Here is a 24,089-nt window from a genome sequence, read left to right as displayed (position 1 = left end):
TGGAAAAAATATTTGAAAATAAGGTACCTCTTCCCGCCAAGATCAAAATTCAGTTGTTTTTACGTTATGTTTACCATGACCAAATTGGAAGAAAATTGAATTGGTATCATTTAATGTTAATTTGCTTAAAAGTGTTCGAGAAATTACAGTTAAAATTTATAGAGCACTAGAGCTACCAATGACGTAAGAGGTTTAAATATGAAACTACTGAACTACTTTTTTTAGCTATGAAAATTCTTTTAACCGAATCATTAAAAAAACATTAAACTACGTATTACATAAAAGGTGCCCATAAAATGCAAACATATATCAAATACTCGCTCCAAACATTTGAAAACTTTGAGTTGTGATTACAAAAAAATGATATTTCAAGGGAATAGCAGATTTTTAAGGTAAATTCAATGCTTATCTATTTATTCATGTGATTAAACCAGTAAGATTTGTTCTGGATATAATATTTGCCATGAAATACATATGTTCTTCATTGCTTTTTTTTTCATTTCAATGGTTTTCCATGACAATTATAATGGCTGCATGTTTTTTATCATTTCAACTAAATTATCAATTTTATTCTTTATTATATTCCCTCGAGACGAGACGTATTCAAAAGCAATCGTTTTGGAGCATGGATTCATTTTACTCACTTTCCAAACACTGTGATTTAAAAAAATACTAATCATTATTTTTTGATATTTTGAACGAATTGAAAGACAGCTTATATATTTAGAAAATTTATATATTTTCTTGAAGTTGTATGTTTTTTTTAAAAGCAGCCAAGGTATTAATTGAACCTAACACTTATTTTGACCATTATAATTGCAATTCTAGTCAATTTTGTTGCAAAATATTAATTAAAACCAGGATCACAACAAATTTCGATAAATTTCAAATTTCCCAGGAATTCCCGGGAGATTTGTTGAAAATTTGTTGAATTTTGTAACCTCGGGAAATTGGACGCTATATTTCAGACTCGATTATTCGAAGCCTTGATCATCCGAAGTTTCAACTATCCGAAGTTCGATTAACCGAAGGTTTGTATGGGACTTCGGATAATCGAATCATGAACATGTTTTTCCTTTTTTTTTATTTTCTAACTTTTAACATCAAATTCAAGTTCTGCGACCCCATTTTAGTCAAGTTAGAATTGTTGATTTAAATTAAATTAAGTTATATTTTTTTAAAGTTAAAGATGCATGTTTTCAATATTTCATCACCGCCATTTTTGCAACCATCTTGGATTTAAAAATTCTAAATCCCTTTAAAGTAGTTTACGGGTCATAATCAAGCTCGGCAATAAAAATAAAACGAAGAAAATATGTTTTTTCCTGTTTCGATTATCCGAAGTTTTGATTGTCCGAAGTGAAATTATGCCAAGGCTGCTAGAGTTTTTTTTTAATTTTTCCTAAGAGGCCCCATAAGCTATTGTGTTTATATGTTAAAAAAATCTCTAGACTTTTTTTCAAAAATTGCATGTGAGGTCCGCGATACAAATTGAAAGGCTTTTTACTCATTTTAAAACTTTTAAATACTATTTAAACCCGTTTTTAGCTAAATTTAATGTTATTTATCATAAGGAAAAACATTACAAAATAGTTTATAAACTTGCATTAGCTTATTGAGTACCGTAAACTGGGGTCAATCGGGACACATGGGGCGAATTGGGACAGCAGTTTTGACCATGTTGGAGCACAATATTTTGATTTTTCTGGTTGGTTTCGGTTAGAACAAACTCAGGCCAACAAAATATGTATATCCATTTCCAAATTTAAAAGCTTTAAGTGCTCTAAAAACTGCTGTCCCTATTCAGACTGTAGTCTCGATTCACCCCAGATTACGGTAAAAAAGAAGAGTTGACCGTCTTACCCCCAAGAACCTTACGTTGTTTTAAAATTGTTTTTTTTATTGTTGTTCTATGATTTTTTTTTTTCATAAAATTATTTTTTATTAGGTCCTTTTCGGTACTGGGACCTGGTTAGGACAAAGTTGACTTTTGTAATTACATTTGACTTTTAATAATTACAGAGGATCTTGTATTGTTCTATGATTATAAAACTCTGTTTAATGTTAACGAATCATCAACAAACTTTACAACTTCAGATTTTTTTCGAAAAATTCTGTGTTTTCATTGTTTAGGATGTAATTTTGAGCAACTTTTGTTATTTTTAAAATACGATTTCTTTAGTTTTATAAATTTTGCACTCTTGGTTTTAAGTGATTTTTTAACCACTTATCTTGTGTTTGCTTATTTATCTACATTTTTTCGAAAATTTCGAAAAAAAATTTTGTTGCTATGTAGAGTGACCTGTTTGCACGGCATTAAATTGAAGCAGACTTATTTTTTCAACCAATCCTTCAATCCGAGAAGCAAACGTTTTTTTTTTTTTTTGTTGCAAGATAATAAATGCAAATGTAGCTGTTAAATGGTGGCGCTTGTTTGTGAGTGGCAAGGAAAAATGTTACATGACCATTTCATCTCATTCTTTATTAAGGCCGTTACAGTAAAAAAAAACGGAAAAAATGCATTTGAAAAAGGTTCGGAAGAATTTGTACTCTTTTGAATACATTTCTAGAGTTTTTTATGGGTCCTATAAACATATAAAATACAATAGCTTATAGGACCTTTAAAAAAAACTCTAGATTTATATTTCTACTAACTCAGAATTATTCTGCTGAGCGCTTGGCTACGAAAGATGACAAACTGCTGCAAATGTTCAGTAGTTTTGTGAAATCTCGACGAAAAACTACAATACATTTTCTGGAGCTACCTAGTGAATCAGTAATTTGTTTTGAATAGGTCCTAAAAACATATAAAAGTCAATAGCTTATAATACCTTTTAACAAAAAACTCTATTTGTACTGTTTGTGCCAGATTTCAAAAATTAATGTAACTGTTACAATCATCATCATCAGATTTGCAGAAAACTTTACCTTGAAAATTACCTCAAATTTCATTTTAAAAAAATGATATCCGCCCAACGTGGGGCTCGAACCCACGACCCTGAGATTAAGAGTCTCATGCTCTACCGACTGAGCTAGCCGGGCAGTAGATAAAATTTCTTTACATTTTTACCAATTTGTTGTTTGCCTCCGAAATCATCGTTTCGGCGTCGGTTCTTCTACCCTCGAGTAAGGTTTGATTACCTGAGCAGAACGAAGCGAAGATCACCCATTCTGTTTCTGAGCATAAGCGTAAGGGGATCATGCTGCTCGTTCTAATCTTGGCACCAAGGTCAGCAATGATGAGACGTATTCTTGTTGGATCCTATAGAGAAGTTTCATATGAATAGACACTCGGACTTAATGTTGTTTTGATACTCAATCGGAGCGTTCCCACAACATCTGAATGGACTCGGCCCGGACACGTGTCGCTGTGAAAACACGCTAATTTATCGCTTTTCAATGTTCGAACTCTTTTGAAACGGGATGCTCCTTGGCGAAATAAATAAAAGTGCTGTCTATCGACGAGAGAGTGGCTGGGCCATAAAAATGTATCAACATTCGAACTGAACACAGCACAATAGTTTGCTGTCTGTTGTTCTTCTCTGCAGCATCAGCAGAACATTTCAAGTTGTCCTCGAACCCTCGACGGCCCTTGTTCAGCACCATAAATTATGTTTTCGAAGGCATCATCCCGTTCCGTTGCGTGCCATTTCCCGTTGTCATCATTATGAGCCCGGGGTCGGCCGTGGAAAAACTTTTTTCTCCTCCCGGACGTGGTGCGTAAGTGTATTTTGATTTAATAAATTTATTTTCCCAAATCGTCGACCGGAGTGGATGAAAGAAATCGAGAGCAAATTGATTCATAAATTTTCATTACAATCATACTAATTGAATAACACGCACTCCTTTGGCTGCCGGGCGCCGAGATTTATGTTTTTGGCGGGTTCTTTTCCAGCGCAATGAAAATTTTCGGGTTGAGGTCGGGTTTAATGTTGTCGAAATTCGCCAACGGTGACATAAATATCGTCGTTAATTAAATGCGAGCGCAATTGTGCGAAATTTGGCCGGTTTATGTGCGCACTTCAATTATTTTGATTGAAATTTTCGTTTTTGCCAGAAAAGTGCACAGAAGTACGTAACGGCCTTAAGCCGGTCGTTCGCTTGCCAAGGGATGTAAATTTGCCTGGAACCCCTCTCTTTTGCATTTCTCCCTGCTTTCGTACGTCTCAAACTGCTGTAAAAATTATACTGCCTGAGCTCTGCACATATTATTACTAATATGCGGAGTAATTTCAATGCTAAAGTGAATGCTCGAAATCGGTCGCAATTTGTTGGCCCCCCCTTAAGAGCAGGGGTTTCTGTATGTGGGCGATTATGCGTCCAATAATTTATCCTGTTTATGGGAGTTTCGTTAATTCGCATAAACAGGTCGTAAAGGCGACCGGCGTCGACAGAGCTAGTTTAAAAGGATTTTTTGTCCTTTATTAATCCTTTGCGTAGTAAAAAGGACGTTTTACGTTTGAGAAAAGTTCTTCAAGTGCGTGGTTGATTTAATTGTTTGCGAATCGTGTATATATTTTTTATCATTTTTTTAATGGTATTTGAAATGCAATTCAATGAAGTGAAGCAAACTTGTTTGGAAAAACAAATCAAAAATAGTTGAACATGAACAAACAATGGAATGTTCAAAGCGAATGTGAAAAAAATAGCGAAATATGTACTTAACTAGTGATTAACTACCAATAAAATTAAGCTAAACAATGTAAATGGGCCAATGTCGAAGTGCTTGAAATGTTAAACATTTCTTGGTAATTATTATGCCCACAACCTTAAAATTCAAAAAACTCAAAAACTAAGAGGATAACACTAACTAAAATTATAAAAAAAAACTTTACTTAATCCACCCTTAGTGGTTGGCGTCTTCCTCACATTTAAAGGGTGCTATCCAAAATCCAAAAAGTGCGTAAATAACACTTAAGTGCTTATAACGTGTTTGAAAGGTCTTTTGAATACCTATCCAACGATGGTTGCATGAGAGATCCGGACAACGTTTCCATCAAAATATCTGAGATCCGGCCTCCAAAAAGCGTATACATAACACTTAAGTGCTTATAACTTTTGATGTCAGATCTTCAATGTCTTGGACGCGTTGAAAAGGTCTTTTTAATACCTTTCTGAAAATGTATAGCATGACGGGTTTTCTTACAAAAACCACCCTTTTTACAATCTTCCGGACTTTTGTAAAATCGTTTTTTAGCATAACTTTTGAAGTACTTAACTAAACTGCATAATTTTTAATAGCGACTTATGGGACCCCAAGATGGATCGAATGACGCCATATCGGACAAAATCGGTTCAGCCAATGTCGAGATAATCGAGTGACAATTTTTTGATCAACATCCCACCACACACACAGACATTTGCTCAGAATTTGATTCTGAGTCGATAGGTATACATGAAGGTGGGTCTAGGAGGTCTAGTTGAGATGTTCATTTTTCGAGTGATTTTATAGCTTTTCCTCAGTAACGTGAGGAAGGCAAAAAACGAAATTTTCGAAGAAACAAGTAGATAAGTCGTATATTTAGTTTAAAATATTTGGAATTTTGGTAAATTGCACAGTAAATTTGCACTTGCCCGTGTAAAAAGTTGAACAATAGGTGATTCTACATCGAATTCTACGATTTGTAATTTTTAATTCCCGCTAGAAAGGTCCCCGGCGGTCACCCTGTAGCCAGTTTAGTCATAGACCAGTCGATATAAAATATCATCCTCAAACATTTCAACATCAAATGTTAATCTACTTTCAAAACATAACGACAGATTAGAGCGTCCAATTTCCCATCCCAGGAAAAAATTTGCCGGGAATTCCCAAGATTTCCCGAAAATTAATATTTCCCGTTTCCCGGGAAATTTGTAAATGTGCTGGGAGTTCCCGAAATTCAAGCGGAAGTATAATTTTTTTATCATTTTGGTACATTTTTTAAATTTGTAAAAAAAATAAGAACGAACTCAATTTTATTTCATTTAATGTACTATTCTTATCAAACTTTTCAGCTCGTCTAAAAATGACATGTCAGGGTTTATTTAAATTATTTTTTTCTAGACTTTTTTTGATTCGGTCCTATAAACTTATGAAGCACAATAGCTTACAGGACCTTTTCAAAAAAAATCCGGATATTATGTACTGAAGCAAAAATTTTTATCATTTGTTGGGCAAAAATTACGATTTTATGGAATGAAAATAAACTTTGGTTATTTTGAATATGAAAATAAATTTTGGTTATTTTGAATATAAGGTACCTCTTCCCGCCAAGATCAAAATTGAGTTGTTTTTTACGTTTTTGTATTAACCATGGATGAAAATTGAATTGGCATTATCAAATGTCTCAAAAAGGGTTGTTCAAGAAGATTTAGGTTAAATTGCCTTCGAAAATTTAAAAGTTTTAAGTTGAAAATTTATAGCGCACTAGCAAGGTTGAAAAAAATCTCTTCGAGCGAATAATGATTGCCTGAAGAAAGGCCCTCTGAGTATGCTTTGATCTCGTTTTTCCTGACTGCCACTTGATCGCTGGGTGTGGCAGAGACGAATAAAAATTTGAATGATTGGGTTTAGTCATCAACTTGCTGCGATCAAGATCCAATCTTGCCCCTTTACTGCCAGCAGTCATGGGTTGTTACAATCTTCGACAGCACTCTTGACGAATGACAGCTAGTCGTGGCAATTTGAGAATAAAGACTATTCTCAGCAGTCTTATTCGTGGGGTGTAACAGGCAGCGATTAATCGCAAAATTAATCATAGTCGCCAGATTTTCAACACTGCGCACTAGAGCTACCAAGAGTGTAAAAGGTTTAAACATGAAACTACTAAACAACTGTTTTACTATGAATATTCTTTTAGGGACCATCCATAAACCATGTGGACACTTTTTTGGGAATCTATTACCCCCCCCCCCCCCTTCGTGGACAATTGTCCATACAAAAAAACTTTTTGTATGGATCGTGGACAATCGCGATACCCCCCACCCTAAAGTGTCCACGTGGTTTATGGATGGTCCCTTAACAGCAGTCATTTATTATGCTGAATCATTAAAAATCATTGTAAAACTGCTTCGTATTATATAAAAGGTGTCCGAAAAAGGCAAGCATGTTTCAAAAACTTGCTCAAAATATTTAAAAACATTGAGTTGTGATTGTGTATACATAAATGGTATTTCAAGTAAAACGCATATTTTTAAGTAAAATTCAATGGTTATCTTTTCATTCATAAATTCAAACCAGTGAGATTTTCTTGAAAAAATATTTGTCGTGAAAAACATATTTTATGAATTATGTTTTTATTTGAAATATGTGTTTTTATTTGAAATAAAAAAAACATACATACTGCAATTTTTCTAATTTCAACTTAATTATTAATATTGATCTTTATTATATTCTCTCGAACTGATCACACAGGCAAATTTTAAATCAATTTTATGATTTTGGAGTATGGATTTGTTTTACTGACTGTCCAAATGCTGTGATTAAAAAATATTACTTACTTCTTAACAAAAAAATACTTATCAATATTTGTTGATATATTGAACAAATTGAAGGACAGCTTATAAATTTAAAAAAAAATCACAAATTTTCTTGGCGATGTATATTTTTAATAAGCAGTCAAGGCACTCATTGATCCTCACAGTCATTTAAGATGTAATTTTGTTGCAAAATATTAATCAGGATCAGAACAATTTTTGATTAATTTAAAATATCCCGGGATTTCTCGAGAAATTTGTCGAAAATTTCTCGTTTCCCGGTAATTTTGTAACACCGGGAAATTGGACGCTCTATGACAGATTCAACAGTTTGTTTTGTGCTTTCGAGTGTCAAACATTCAATATTATGCCCATTTGAAATAAAAGTCTTGGTCCACAATTAAACAAAAAAAAAACTTGGAAAAGGTCATGAAATTTCAGGTTGTCTCTTAGGCAATTGTAAATATTCTGAACGTTTTGAAAACAATATTTTCAGGAATGAATTATCATGGACACTATTTAAAAACTAAAAAAACATGATTTTTTCAGTTAAAATTCGCATTAAATTTACATTCAAAAAGTGGGTTAAATTTTTATTGTACTAAAGTTTCTGTTTTTTCCCAAAAACATTTTTTTTTTGCAAAAATAGAAAAAAATGCTGATTTTGTGAAAAAAAAGTTAGTTAAGAAATCGCTTATTTTTAAATTGAAAACTGTGATTTATATTTTTATTATTATTGATCACAATTTCCGAACACTGTTAACTGAACGGAATTCGTAATAAAATTTGCATGCTAAGATTACTTTGGTGCATTTTTTGTGTCATGTTTAAAATCGACAAATCAAATTGAAAAAAAAACGTGTTTCGAGATTTTTGCGAGGGCTTCAGATAAAATTTGGAACAATTCACCACAACATTTTAGCGTGGATAACAATCCTTTTAAACAGTATTCTTTGTAAAGGCTGATAAAGACTTCTATCATGTTTTGAACAATTTATGCTAGATTTTGCCCCCATATTTTGGAAAAATAGCTTGAAATTTGATATTAAAGTAGGATTCAAATCCTGATAAGACCAAAGTTGGGAGCTGAGCAATTCTCTATAATTTCGCAAATCGATTTTTTATTGTATATTTGTTAATTTGTAAGAAACTTTTTCCATCCAAATCCAATAAAATTATTTAAGTTCTTTTGAAACGTTTGTCGTGGTTTTAGAATTTAGAAAATAGTTGTTCTGAAAATTTCACACAAAAATTTTCTAAGCTTTTCAAATATTTTTTTTAAAAGATGGACTAGGATGTATATTATGTGTAGAATAATTCAATCTAAAAATGGCTATAACTCAGGAATCACTTTATCCAATTTAAAAAAAAATCGATTTAGAATTTAATTTTCCATCTACAATAGTAGTTTATGTAACAAGTTGCAAAAAGAAGATTTTGTCAGCACGAGTCATACATTTATCCAACGGTAAACTGAGTTGGATAAATACGACGAGTGCTGAAAAAATCATGTTTTGCAACAAGTTGCTTACAACATTTTTTGCAATTCCGAAAAACGCTCTTTGAATAAAATTTTATGCCAATCATCCTTAACACATATAAAAATACCGTTAAAAACAAAAAAAAAATATTGAAAATGTTACTTTTCGATAAAATGATGAAAAGTAGGCCGTTTCGTTACTCCAGAAGGACAGGAAAAGTTGACAGTTTCACAGCGGAATTGCAAAAATGATTTTTTGGTTTTTGTGTGTGCTTTTTCAATTCTTTCTACTAAATACTATTTTTTCAACAAAAAATCACAACTTAGCCAAAACCAAACCTTTTGAAAAAAAACATCTAGATGTCAAAAAATGAAAAAAAAATCGAAGTAAATTACACAGCGTAACAAAATATTTTTTTTATTTTTTGGCAGCACGAAAAAAAATGCTCCTCTAGGGATCGGCTTCCCGAACAAAATGCAACCTGGCGCATATTTTTATTGTTATCCTAACTCGAGATATTCAATGCAGAAGTTTTGCATATGAATCACCCCCCGTCGGAAAATATTTTTTATTTTGTTTTCTCTGTAACTTTTGATCAATTAGGTCTTTTTGGACGCTTCCGGTGTCATTCGACGGTAAATTGTTAGAAAAACTCAAGATTTGGTCCCATTGGCCGGTTCCCGTAACCGGTTCCGGAGGAAATCCGGAATATTGGCCAAAACTGTGCAAAAACTTCAAAATTTTGAAGTTTTTGCTCTTAATGCGAAGTGAACGCACTATAGCATGAAACAATCCATACAAACTAAAAAATATTGGTCCCAGCATGTTTGAAGGTGTTTAATTGAAAAGGTGGCCATTGAGAACCGGTTCCGGTGAATCCGGATCCGGAAACTCCGGAAAAATTAAGCAATATTTTCACAATTCCAATGTGTCAGACAGATATAAATAAAAGTGTTGTTGAAGCATTCTTTGCTACTTCATATTCATATTACCACAAAAACATGGCCAAGTGGCCAACGGGAACCTGCTCTAAATGTTCCGGATCAGGGAACCTGTGGAAATTATATATTTTTTATTAATGTTATGAAGCAGTTTTTATTAAGACATTTTCAATGTATCTGGAAAAAATCTGAATTGATTCAAAATCAAAATCAGAAATGTGGCCAAGTGACCAACGGTAACCTGTTCTGAATGTTCCGGATCATGGAACCAGTGGACACTTGACATTTTTTTAATTTTAAAGGCAGTTTTTATTAAGAAATTTTCAAGGTTTCTGGAAAAATATGAATTAATCCGAAATATAAATAAAAGTGTTTTTGAAGCATTCTTTGCTACTTCATATTCATATTACCACAAAAACATGGCCAAGTGGCCAACGGTAACCTGCTCTGAATGTTCCGGATCAGGGAACCTGTGGAAATTATATATTTTTTATTAATGTTATGAAGCAGTTTTTATTAAGACATTTTCAATGTATCTGGAAAAAATCTGAATTGATTCAAAATCAAAATCAGAAATGTGGCCAAGTGGCCAACGGGAACCCGTTCTGAATATTCCGGATCAGGGAACCAGTGGTCACTTGAAATGTGTATTAATTTAAAATAGCATAATTTAATTAGGAAATTTTCTAGTTTTCTACAAAAATCAGAATTAATTAAAATCAGAATCAGAAATATGCCCAGGTTACCAACAGGAACCCGTTTTAAATGTTCTGGATTAGGGAACCAGTGAACATTTGAAGTTTTTATCAAGTTTTCAAAAACATATTTAGATTAATGAAATTTAAAATTCCTGTAAAAATTAGGAACATATTCGATATCAGAATTAGAAATATTGCCAAGTGGCCTACGGGAACTCGTTCTGAATGTTTCGGATCATGTTACCAGAGGAAATTTGAATTTTTAATTAATTTTAAAAATGCATATTTTAATTAATGAAATTTTTAAATCCCTGGAAAATCTGAATGTATTTAGAATAAGAAATAAAAATGATGCCAAGTGGCCGACTGTTCCGGATCAGCGAGCCAGTGGTCACTTGGCATATTTTAATTTAGAAATTTTCTAGATTTCTAGAAAAATCTGAATTTATTTGAAATCAGAATTGAAAATGTTGTCAAGTGGCCAACGAGAATCTGTTCTGACTGATCCAGATCAGGGAACCAGAAATCACATAAAAAGTTTATTAATTAAATAAAAAACATTTTTTTAATTAAGAATATTTCTAGATTTCTAGAAAAATCTAAATTTATTTTAAATCATACTTAAAAATTTTGCCAAGTGGCCAACGTGAACCTGTTCTGACTGGTCACAATTTTTATTAATTTAAAAAATATATATTTATTTTACTGATTTGTTTTAAAGTTTTGGAAAAAATCACAGTTTATTTAAAATCAGATTTAGTAAAATTGCCAAGTGGCCAACGGAAACCCATTCTGAATGTTCCGGTTCAGGGAACCAGTGGTTACAATTTTTATTATTTCAGTAGTCACAATTTTTATTATTTTAAAATAAATATATTTATTTTACAGATTTTTTAAAAATTTTGGAAAAAATCACAATTTATTTGAAAACAGAATTAGAAATGTTTCCAAGTGGCCAATGGAAACCCATTTTGAATGTTCCGGATCAGGGAACCAGTAGTCACTTGAAATGTTTATAGATTTAAAAAAAGCATAATTTAATTAGGAAATTTTCTAGTTTTCTAGAAATAGCAGAATTAATACAAAATTAGAATCAGAAATGTGGCCAGGTGACTAACAAAAACCCGTATTAAATGTTCTGGATTAGGGAACCAGTGAATATTTGAAATTTTTATCATGTTTTCAAAAACATATTTTGATAAATGAAATTTTAAAATTCCTGTAAAAATTCAGAATTTACTTGAAATCAGAATTAGATGTTGCCAAGTGGCCAACGGGAATCCGTTCTGACTGTTCCGGATCAAGAAACCAGTGGACATGCAGGGTTGTTACGGGAAAGTCGAAAGAAAATCCGCGCCAAATCCGCGCTGACCGAAACCTCAATCCGTGCGAAATTCACGCCATATAAAAAAATCGCGACAAACATTCAAGAAACATTATTTCCAAACAAAAAACTAATACAGAAAGTATTTGATAAAAAAAAACTCGTTTTATGTTTGAAGGAATGATAGCAAAAAATCCTTTTAAAAAATACCTAAAGAGACGTCAAGAAAAGTGTCACCAAAAATTTTTTTTTGCGAATCAGAGGGACACTACAATAATTTTGACGAATATAAACGAAATAGAAAATTATAAACCAATATAAACAAAATTTAAAAATCTAATAAATGAAATTTAACTTTAAAAATATAAGCTCAAAAAACCAAAATCTAAAATTTGAATATGATTGAATTTTAGATTTCGAAATTCTAAAAATTCAAAATCTATTAATTTTAATACAGATTGTTTTCCATATTCCACACTTAATTTCGAATAATTCCGAAACAAATTTCATTTCCAATATTTGAAATATTTTCTTCCAAAAATTAAAGAATTTAAAAATTTAAGAATTTAAGAATTTAAGAATTTAAGAATTTAAGAATTTAAGAATTTAAGAATTTAAGAATTTAAGAATTTAAGAATTTAAGAATTTAAGAATTTAAAAATTTAAGAATTTAAGAATTTAAGAATTTAAGAATTTAAGAATTTAAGAATTTAAGAATTTAAGAATTTAAGAATTTAAGAATTTAAGAATTTAAGAATTTAAGAATTTAAGAATTTAAGAATTTAAGAATTTAAGAATTTAAGAATTTAAGAATTTAAGAATTTAAGAATTTAAGAATTTAAGAATTTAAGAATTTAAGAATTTAAGAATTTAAGAATTTAAGAATTTAAGAATTTAAGAATTTAAGAATTTAAGAATTTAAGAATTTAAGAATTTAAGAATTTAAGAATTTAAGAATTTAAGAATTTAAGAATTTAAGAATTTAAGAATTTAAGAATTTAAGAATTTAAGAATTTAAGAATTTAAGAATTTAAGAATTTAAGAATTTAAGAATTTAAGAATTTAAGAATTTAAGAATTTAAGAATTTAAGAATTTAAGAATTTAAGAATTTAAGAATTTAAGAATTTAAGAATTTAAGAATTTAAGAATTTAAGAATTTAAGAATTTAAGAATTTAAGAATTTAAGAATTTAAGAATTTAAGAATTTAAGAATTTAAGAATTTAAGAATTTAAGAATTTAAGAATTTAAGAATTTAAGAATTTAAGAATTTAAGAATTTAAGAATTTAAGAATTTAAGAATTTAAGAATTTAAGAATTTAAGAATTTAAGAATTTAAGAATTTAAGAATTTAAGAATTTAAGAATTTAAGAATTTAAGAATTTAAGAATTTAAGAATTTAAGAATTTAAGAATTTAAGAATTTAAGAATTTAAGAATTTAAGAATTTAAGAATTTAAGAATTTAAGAATTTAAGAATTTAAGAATTTAAGAATTTAAGAATTTAAGAATTTAAGAATTTAAGAATTTAAGAATTTAAGAATTTAAGAATTTAAGAATTTAAGAATTTAAGAATTTAAGAATTTAAGAATTTAAGAATTTAAGAATTTAAGAATTTAAGAATTTAAGAATTTAAGAATTTAAGAATTTAAGAATTTAAGAATTTAAGAATTTAAGAATTTAAGAATTTAAGAATTTAAGAATTTAAGAATTTAAGAATTTAAGAATTTAAGAATTTAAGAATTTAAGAATTTAAGAATTTAAGAATTTAAGAATTTAAGAATTTAAGAATTAAGAATTTAAGAATTTAAGAATTTAAGAATTTAAGAATTTAAGAATTTAAGAATTTAAGAATTTAAGAATTTAAGAATTTAAGAATTTAAGAATTTAAGAATTTAAGAATTTAAGAATTTAAGAATTTAAGAATTTAAGAATTTAAGAATTTAAGAATTTAAGAATTTAAGAATTTAAGAATTTAAGAATTTAAGAATTTAAGAATTTAAGAATTTAAGAATTTAAGAATTTAAGAATTTAAGAATTTAAGAATTTAAGAATTTAAGAATTTAAGAATTTAAGAATTTAAGAATTTAAGAATTTAAGAATTTAAGAATTTAAGAATTTAAGAATTTAAGAATTTAAGAATTTAAGAATTTAAGAATTTAAGAATTTAAGAATTTAAGAATTTAAGAATTTAAGAATTTAAGAATTTAAGAATTTAAGAATTTAAGAATTTAAGAATTTAAGAATTTAAGAATTTAAGAATTTAAGAATTTAAGAATTTAAGAATTTAAGAATTTAAGAATTTAAGAATTTAAGAATTTAAGAATTTAAGAATTTAAGAATTTAAGAATTTAAGAATTTAAGAATTTAAGAATTTAAGAATTTAAGAATTTAAGAATTTAAGAATTTAAGAATTTAAGAATTTAAGAATTTAAGAATTTAAGAATTTAAGAATTTAAGAATTTAAGAATTTAAGAATTTAAGAATTTAAGAATTTAAGAATTTAAGAATTTAAGAATTTAAGAATTTAAGAATTTAAGAATTTAAGAATTTAAGAATTTAAGAATTTAAGAATTTAAGAATTTAAGAATTTAAGAATTTAAGAATTTAAGAATTTAAGAATTTAAGAATTTAAGAATTTAAGAATTTAAGAATTTAAGAATTTAAGAATTTAAGAATTTAAGAATTCAAGAATTTAAGAATTTTTTTGCGAATTTTGAGATTTTTGTTTTTTTTGTTTGCAAAATTGTTTTAAATTTTATATTTTTAGTTTTCAAATATTGTTTTTTTAATTTTGATTTTTTTAAATTTGATTTTTCTATAAATTTTGAATTTTTGATTTTTAAGTTTTTGGAGATTTTTAAAATTCTGAATTTAGAAATTTTGGATTATTTTAATTACGATTTTGGAAATAATCTGAATTTTAATAATATGAATGAAATAATCTGAATTTTAAAAATTGTTTAGAAAAACTATTAAAATATAAAAAAGTTTCGAATTGATGAAATTTGAATTTTGAATAATGAAGCATTAATTTTTGAATGTTCTGATCTTTTTATTTTTCGCCAAAAATGTTTAAATTTTGAAAAAAACATTACTCAAAACTCAAAAGAAATTACATATTCAGAGGCGGACATATTAAGAAATGAGTTAAGTGTAGTAATAATTTTATTTGAGAAATTCTCAACCATACATTTAAAAAATAATCTCTACATAATCTTCATCGAAATTTTTCGACGGTTCGTATTAAGAAAATACAAACATTTTCAGAAAAAAAATCTATTAATGAGAAATTTTCATTGCAATCAATGGAAAAAAAACAAATTTGCGTAATTCTTGAAAATATTTTTCTTAATAACTTGAAAGTAATTCTTTATAATAAATTAATAAACATTGTGACCAGTCAGAACAGGATCTTGTTGGCTACTTGGCAACATTTTTAATTCTCATTTCGAAGATGTTCTGATATTTAACAGGAATTTTAAAATTTCATTAATCAAAATATGTTTTTTGAAAACTTGATAGTAATTTCAGATGTTCACTGGTTCCCTGATCCAGAAGATTTAAAACGGGTTCCTGTTGGTCACCTGGCCACATTTCTGATTCTGATTTCAAATAAATTGTGATTTTTTCCAAAATCAGTATTTTTTTAAATTAATAAAAATTGTGACCAGTCAGAACAGGTTCTCGATGGCCACTTGACAACATTTATATTTCTAATTTTAAATAAATTCAGATTTTCCAGCAATTTAAATAAAAATTAAATATGCTTTATTAAAATTAATTAAAAAATCAAATGTTCTGGGACTGGTCCCTAATCCAGAACATTTAATACGGGTTTTTGTTAGTCACCTGGCCACATTTCTGATTCTTATTTTGAATAAATTCTGCTATTTCTAGAAAACTAGAAAATTTCCTAATTAAATTATGCTTTTTTTTAAATCAATAAACATTTCAAGTGACTACTGGTTCCCTGATCCGGAACATTGAAAATGGGTTTTCATTGGCCACTTGGAAACATTTCTGATTCTGTTTTCAAATAAATTGTGATTTTTTCCAAAATTTTTAAAAAAATCTGTAAAATAAATATATTTTTTTAAAAATAATAAAAATTGTGACTAGTCAGAATAGGTTCTCGTTGGCCACTTGACAACATTTTCAATTCTGATTTCAAATAAATTTAGATTTTCCAAGAAATCTAGAAAATTTCATAATTGAAATATGCTTTATAAAATAAACAAAACAAAAAGTCAAGTAAACACTGGTTCCCTGATCCGGAACAGTTGGCCACTTGGCAACATTTTGATTTCTAATTTTAAATATATTCTAATTTTTACAGGAATTTTAAAATTTCATTAATCAAAATATGTTTTTGAAAACATGATAAAAATTTCAAATGTTCACTGGTTCTCTAATCCGGATTATTTAAAGCGGGTTCCTGTTGGTCACCTGGCCACATTTCTGATTCTGATTTTGAATAAATTCAGATTTTTCTAGAAAACTACAAAATTTCCTTATTAAAATATGCTTTTTTTAATTAATAAACATTTCAAATAACCACTGGTTCCCTGAACCGGAACATTCAGAATGGGTTTCCGTTGGCCACTTGGCAATTTTACTAAATCTGATTTTAAATAAACTGTGATTTTTTCCAAAACTTTAAAACAAATCAGTAAAATAAATATATATTTTTTAAATTAATAAAAATTGTGACCAGTCAGAACAGGTTCACGTTGGCCACTTGGCAAAATTTTTAAGTATGATTTAAAATAAATTTAGATTTTTCTAGAAATCTAGAAATATTCTTAATTAAAAAATGTTTTTATTTAATTAATAAACTTTTATGTGATTTCTGGTTCCCTGATCCGGATCAGTCAGAACAGATTCTCGTTGGCCACTTGACAACATTTTCAATTCTGATTTCAAATAAATTCAGATTTTTCTAGAAATCTAGAAAATTTCTAAATTAAAATATGCCAAGTGACCACTGGCTCGCTGATCCGGAACAGTCGGCCACTTGGCATCATTTTTATTTCTTATTCTAAATACATTCAGATTTTCCAGGGATTTAAAATTTCATTAATTAAAATATGCATTTTTAAAATTAATTAAAAATTCAAATTTCCTCTGGTAACATGATCCGAAACATTCAGAACGAGTTCCCGTAGGCCACTTGGCAATATTTCTAATTCTGATATCGAATATGTTCCTAATTTTTACAGGAATTTTTAAATTTCATTAATCTAAACATGTTTTTTGAAAACTTGATAAAAACTTCAAATGTTCACTGGTTCCCTAATCCAGAACATTTAAAACGGGTTCCTGTTGGTTACCTGGGCATATTTCTGATTCTGATTTTAAATAATTCTGATTTTTGTAGAAAACTAGAAAATTTCCTGATTAAATTATGCTATTTTAAATTAATACACATTTCAAGTGACCACTGGTTCCCTGATCCGGAATATTCAGAACCGGTTCCCGTTGGCCATTTGGCCACATTTCTGATTTTGATTTTGAATCAATTCAGATTTTTTCCAGATACATTGAAAATGTCTTAATAAAAACTGCTTCATAACATTAATAAAAAATATATAATTTCCACAGGTTCCCTGATCCGGAACATTCAGAGCAGGTTCCCGTTGGCCACTTGGCCATGTTTTTGTGGTAATATGAATATGAAGTAGCAAAGAATGCTTCAACAACACCTTTATTTATATTTCGGATTAATTCATATTTTTCCAGAAACCTTGAAAATTTCTTAATAAAAAACTGCCTTTAAAATTAAAAAAAATGTCAAAAGTCCACTGGTTCCATGATCCGGAACATTCAGAACAGGTTACCGTTGGCCACTTGGCCACATTTCTGATTTTGATTTTGAATCAATTCAGATTTTTTCCAGATACATTGAAAATGTCTTAATAAAAACTGCTTCATAACATTAATAAAAAATATATAATTTCCACAGGTTCCCTGATCCGGAACATTTAGAGCAGGTTCCCGTTGGCCACTTGGCCATGTTTTTGTGGTAATATGAATATGAAGTAGCAAAGAATGCTTCAACAACACTTTTATTTATATCTGTCTGACACATTGGAATTGTGAAAATATTGCTTAATTTTTCCGGAGTTTCCGGATCCGGATTCACCGGAACCGGTTCTCAATGGCCACCTTTTCAATTAAACACCTTCAAACATGCTGAGACCAACATTTTTTTAGTTTGTATGGATTGTTTCATGCTATAGTGCGTTCACTTCGCATTAAGAGCAAAAAACTTCAAAATTTTGAAGTTTTTGCACAGTTTTGGCCAATATTCCGGATTTCTCCGGAACCGGTTACGGAACCGGCCAATGGGACCAAATCTTGAGTTTTTCTAACAATTTACCGTCGAATGACACCGGAAGCGTCCAAAAGACCTAATTGATCAAAAGTTACAGAGAAAACAAAATAAAAAATATTTTCCGACGGGGGTGATTCATATACAAAACTTCTGCATTGAATATCTCGAGTTAGGATAACAATAAAAATATGCGCCAGGTTGCATTTTGTTCGGGAAGCCGATCCCTAGAGGAGCATTTTTTTTCGTGCTGCCAAAAAATAAAAAAAATATTTTGTTACGCTGTGTTATGTTTGTCGAAATCGAGATTTTGTGATTTTTTTTCATGGGTATTTTTTGTGACTATTGTTTAATCAAAAAGTTTGCCGAAGACATAAAATCGATCAGAAAATCCCTTCTCGGGATGCAGATTATCGAATGTTTTCTTAACACTTTTCTTTGGACAGCCCCTATATTTGTATGGAGACTTGTATGAAGAAACTAATGATGCAAAGTGGCTTATTTGGACATAAGAACTCGATGTCATACAAATTGAAAAAAAATCACAAATAATTAAATCAAGATTTCTTTTGCAAAATTCTAGACAACTGCTCAGCTGTAAAATATGCGCCACGAAATCAAACGCAATTATCAATGTCTGTTTCTGCACAAACCAAAATCTATTCCCAAAATACGAACATCCTTTCCAACAACTTGGCACCGCTCCAGCCACCGACCAAAACCATTCAGCAGAAACCATTCATCTTTCCGTACACAAAAAAGCCAAATACCAAAGAAAAGTTGAGAGCGGAAATTCACAACAGATGCTGATTCGCATACACGTTTTCCTTAATTTCAAATCCCGTCAAGAAACAAACAAAAAAAAAATCCCACTTTTCTTCTCCGCAAAAACTTTGCCAGCGAGAAAGTGTCCAAAAATATAACATTTCCGCAACAGTGGTTTCATTGTGGCGGAAATCTAATGACGCCATTATGTCGCGCTCGCGCAGAGTCCTCCCAGAGACCACGACTGGCTTTGTAGAGTTGAGGTTTTGTCCTGTGTCCAAAGGGGGGAGAATGTAGTTCGGAAGGGGGGACCGTTCATATTTTTATCGTTATTGTAATGGGCGGAATTTTATGGGAACTATCTCTCGCTGTGGGTAGACAAAAACAGATTTATCAATCGTAAATTGATAATAAAATGCGGTTGCGAATTACTGCAAGTTTTATTGGCAACGTTTATTTGTTACGTATGATTATTACTAAAACTCTTCAGCTTCCTTAGAATTGCATACAAATTACTGCGGAGATTTTGCCTACTTGGCGTTAACGGGAAGTTCACCAGAATCCTTAAGCTTTTGAAATCGAAAAAAAAAACTCTGGCTGGCGCCACAAAGTCGACCATCTTTGCTTTCCTAGCCCAGCAGTAGCATCAGTAGATAAACGTACTAACATCAAACCGCTTCTACATAGTATACTGTAGTGAGTTGAGTACATAAAACATCTCCTTGGCCAGTTTTCGGTGAGAAGCCCCACGTGGTCTGGCGGCGAGAACATGCCAGATTTCCCCGAGTTTTGGGATTGACGCAGTGTGTGTGTACGAAATTGGGCACTTTTATGTACACATTTCTTGGGTTTTTCCTTCCGTTGGAGGGGAAATTTGAAACTGTAGCCACCGCCACTGGGGCTTTGTATATTGAAGGCTGGCGCCAGAAAGACTGCTATTCTGGGTAGAACATGACGACGCTGCCGGTTGGTGGAAGTAGAATTTTGGATCAATGATTAATTTGCTCATTTTTATCATAATGTTTAGTAAATTCAATTTTGATCTGTTATACACTTTTTTTTTTCTTAAAAAATTAAGAATTTAAAATAATTGATTTCAGAAAATGAAACAAAACTCTTCTTTTTACCTCAACCAGTTTAGATCTGAGAACCTAATTTGTGTGACATCAAATAAAAATCTAAATCAATTCGAAAAAAACGTAGGTCGCTCCAAATATTTTTCAAACTTTATGTGGTTATAAAAGTCCAGGGTTGTTACGGGAAACTCGAAAAAAAATCCGCGCCGACCTAAAACCCGAAACCGCGCGAAATCCGCGCCATATAAAAATATCGCGACCAACATTTAAAAAAAAATATTTTTAACTAAGAAAAATTAAATCAGAAAGTAATTGATAAAAAAAACTCGTTTTATGTTTAAAGGAATGAAAGCAATAAACCCATTTTTAAAAAATACCTCAAGAGACGGTCAAGGAAAGGGTCATGGAAAAAAAAAGATTCTTAAGAATTTAAGAATTTAAGAATTTAAGAATTTAAGAATTTAAGAATTTAAGAATTTAAGAATTTAAGAATTTAATAATTTAATAATTTAAGAATTTAAGAATTTAAGAATACTTTGAGATTTTAGATTTTTTTTGTTTTCTATATTGTTTTGAATTTGATATTGATTTACTCTTTAAATTTTTGATTACCCAAAGTTTTTTGTTATTTTGAATTTCAGATTTCTCAAACTTTTAATTTAGAAATTTCAGATTTTTTAAATAACAATTTTAAAAATTTCCAAAAAAAATTATTGTGTGTGTATTTTTTTTTTGTTAAAAACTATTAAAATAAAAGAGTTTCGAATTTTTCAATTTCTGAAGCTTTGATTTTGGAATGTTCTGATCATTTTATTTTCGCCAAGAATGTTTAAATTTAGAAAAAAAATATTTCTACCGATTAAATTCAATCTAAAATTCGAAAGTTGATGCCAGCTTCTCTTACGTCCAATCAAGCTCATATTTGGCGCCCACCAGAACAAGCACCAATAATCGTTTTTGTTACACATTCCAATGTCTATATCTTCGGGAAAAGTTTAAAAATTTACTAAATCCAGTATACAATTAAAAATAAATAAGGTTAAAAATCATTACTCAAAACTCAAAAGAAATTAAATATTCAGAGCCGGAGATGTTAAGAAATGACAAGAAACATATAAAAAATAATTTCTACATAATCTTCATCTTCATTTTTCGACGGTTCGTACTAAGAAAATACAAACAAACATTTTCTGAAAAAAAATTCCATTAATAAAAATATGTAATTCTTACAAATTATCGTAATTCCTGATAATATTTTCTTAATAACTTGAAAGTTATTCTATCTCTCTTTAATATATTTATCAAAATTGCCATCCGCGCGAAATCCGCGCCTGGGCAAAATTAGCCAGCAAATCCGCGCCAGATCCGCGCTATCCGCGCGAAACGCGCCATCCGCGCGATCCGCGCCGTCCGTAACAACCCTGAAAGTCTAATCAACTGAAAACAATTTGAATTACATTTTCCTGCGATAATCACTACTCGACAAAACAAAACTTGTGTCAAGGGATTAACGGTATCTCATCCGTTCCTGAGAGAAAAGGCATCCCCGAATCCGATGCAATCGACAGAATTTGATTTTATGTCCACGCGGACTGACGAGAAGTTGGTACATTTTTAACATAAAAATCGAACAATTTAAAAAAACCATGCGTCTCCTCCCAATTATATGAGCCATCTACAAGAATATGGAAGCGCCTGGTGCATAGCCATTTCCTTTAAGCACAACGGAAACAACCAATACAAATGTATAAAAAAAGTTGTCAAGTTCTCGAGGGGTCCACAGCTAGCATTTTTTGTACGATTATAAAAAATAAATATTAAAAGTTTAAAATTAATTTATTTAAAAAACATATTTTTTGATTTATTTGTTTACTAAAATTTTATGGATCTCAAAGGTCTATGGGTACTTCGGGATGTCCATGGTCATCCAAGGACTGCCTGGAGTTAAGATCTACGAGTCTACCGCCGTAGCAAGCAAGAGGTCGTCGGATTTTGACCCCGGATCATGTGCGTATAGCATCAGTGCATATGGTAGACTACTATATGAATGTGTTGGGATGTTCATGGTCATCCAATGACTCCCTGGAGTTAAGATCTACGAGTCTACCGCCGTAACAAGCAAGAGGTCGTCGGATTTGACCCCGGATCATGTGCGTATAGCATCAGTGGATATGGTAGACTACTGTATGAATGTGTTGGGATGTTCATGGTCATCCGAGGACCCTGGTGTTAAGATCTACGAGTCTACCGCCGTAGAGGTCGTCGGATTTGACCCCGGATTAGTGCGTATAGCATCAGTGGATATATTAGACTACTGTATGAATGTGTTGGGATGTCCATGGTCATCCGAGGACTCCCTGGTGTTAAGATCTACGAGTCTACCGCCGTAACAAGCAAGAGGTCGTCGGATTTTGACCCCGGATCATGTGCGTATAGCATCAGTGCATATGGTAGACTACTATATGAATGTGTTGGGATGTTCATGGTCATCCGAGGACTCTCTGGAGTTAAGATCTACAAGTCTACCACCGTAGCAAGCAAGAGGTCGTCGGATTTTGACCCCGGATCATGTGCGTATAGCATCAGTGCATATGGTAGACTACTATATGAATGTGTTGGGATGTTCATGGTCATCCAAGGACTCCTTGGAGTTAAGATCTACGAGTCTACCGCCGTAACAAGCAAGAGATCGTCGGATTTTGACCCCGAATCTTGTGTGTTTAGCATCAGTGGATATGGTAGACTACTATATGAATGTGTTGGGATATTCATGGTCATCCAAGGACTCCCTGGAGTTAAGATCTACGAGTCTACCGCCGTAGCAAGCAAGAGGTCGTCGGATTTTGATCTTTAAGATCTCATAGATCTTAAAACCAGGGAGTCCTCGGATGACCATTAAGATCTACAAGTCTACCGCCGTAGCAAGCAAGAGGTCGTCGGATTTTGACCCCGGATCATGTGCGTATAGCATTAGTGCATATGGTAGACTACTATATGAATGTGAATGAATGAAGCACATGATCCAGGGTCAAAATCCAACGACCTCTTTCTTTATGGCGGTAGACTCGTAGATCTTAACTCCAGGGAGTCCTTGGGTGACCATGAACATCACAACACATTCATACAGTAGTCTATCATAAGCACTGATGCTATACACACAAGATTCGGGGTCAAAATCCGACGACCTCTTGCTTGTTACGGCGGTAGACTCGTAGATCTTAACTCCAGGGAGTCCTCGGATGACCATGGACATCCCAACACATTCATTCAGTAGTCTACCATATGCACTAATGCTATACGCACATGATCCGGGGTCAAAATCCGACGACCTCTTGCTTGTTACGGCGGTAGACTCGTAGATCTTAACTCCAGGGAGTCCTCGGATGACCATGGACATTCCAACACATTCATACAGTAGTCTACCATATGCACTGATGCTATACACACAAGATTCGGGGTCAAAATCCGACGACCTCTTGCTTGTTACGGCGGTAGACTCGTAGATCTTAACTTCAGGGAGTCCTCGGATGACCATGAACATCCCAATACATTCATATAATAGTCTACCATATGCACTGATGCTATACGCACATGATCCGGGGTCAAAATCCGACGACCTCTTGCTTGTTACGGCGGTAGACTCGTAGATCTTAACACCAGGGAGTCCTCGGATGACCATGGACATCCCAACACATTCATACAGTAGTCTACCATATGCACTGATGCTATACACACAAGATCCGGGGTCAAAATCCGACGACCTCTTGCTTGTTACGGCGGTAGACTCGTAGATCTTAACTCCAGGGAGTCCTTGGATGACCATGAACATCCCAACACATTCATATAGTAGTCTACCATATCCACTGATGCTATACGCACATGATCCGGGGTCAAAATCCGACGACCTCTTGCTTGTTACGGCGGTAGACTTGTAGATCTTAACTCCAGAGAGTCCTCGGATGACCATGAACATCCCAACACATTCATACAGTAGTCTACCATATCCACTGATGCTAT

The 24,089-nt window shown here is 31.3% G+C and overlaps 1 non-coding gene across 1 annotated transcript; it reads right to left on the bottom strand.

The window, feature by feature from the left end:
• Nucleotides 1-2,969: 2,969 nt before the first annotated feature.
• Trnak-cuu lies at nucleotides 2,970-3,042 on the bottom strand. The gene has a single exon. It is a non-coding gene; the product is annotated as a tRNA-Lys (tRNA).
• Between the last annotated feature and the right edge of the window lie 21,047 nt (nucleotides 3,043-24,089).

This window comes from Culex quinquefasciatus, chromosome 3 (genome assembly GCF_015732765.1).
Source record: "Culex quinquefasciatus strain JHB chromosome 3, VPISU_Cqui_1.0_pri_paternal, whole genome shotgun sequence".
Classification (NCBI taxonomy): Eukaryota; Metazoa; Arthropoda; class Insecta; order Diptera; family Culicidae; genus Culex; species Culex quinquefasciatus.
Note: the sequence above shows the minus strand (reverse complement) of the source record. Positions and strands in the feature narration are given on the sequence as shown.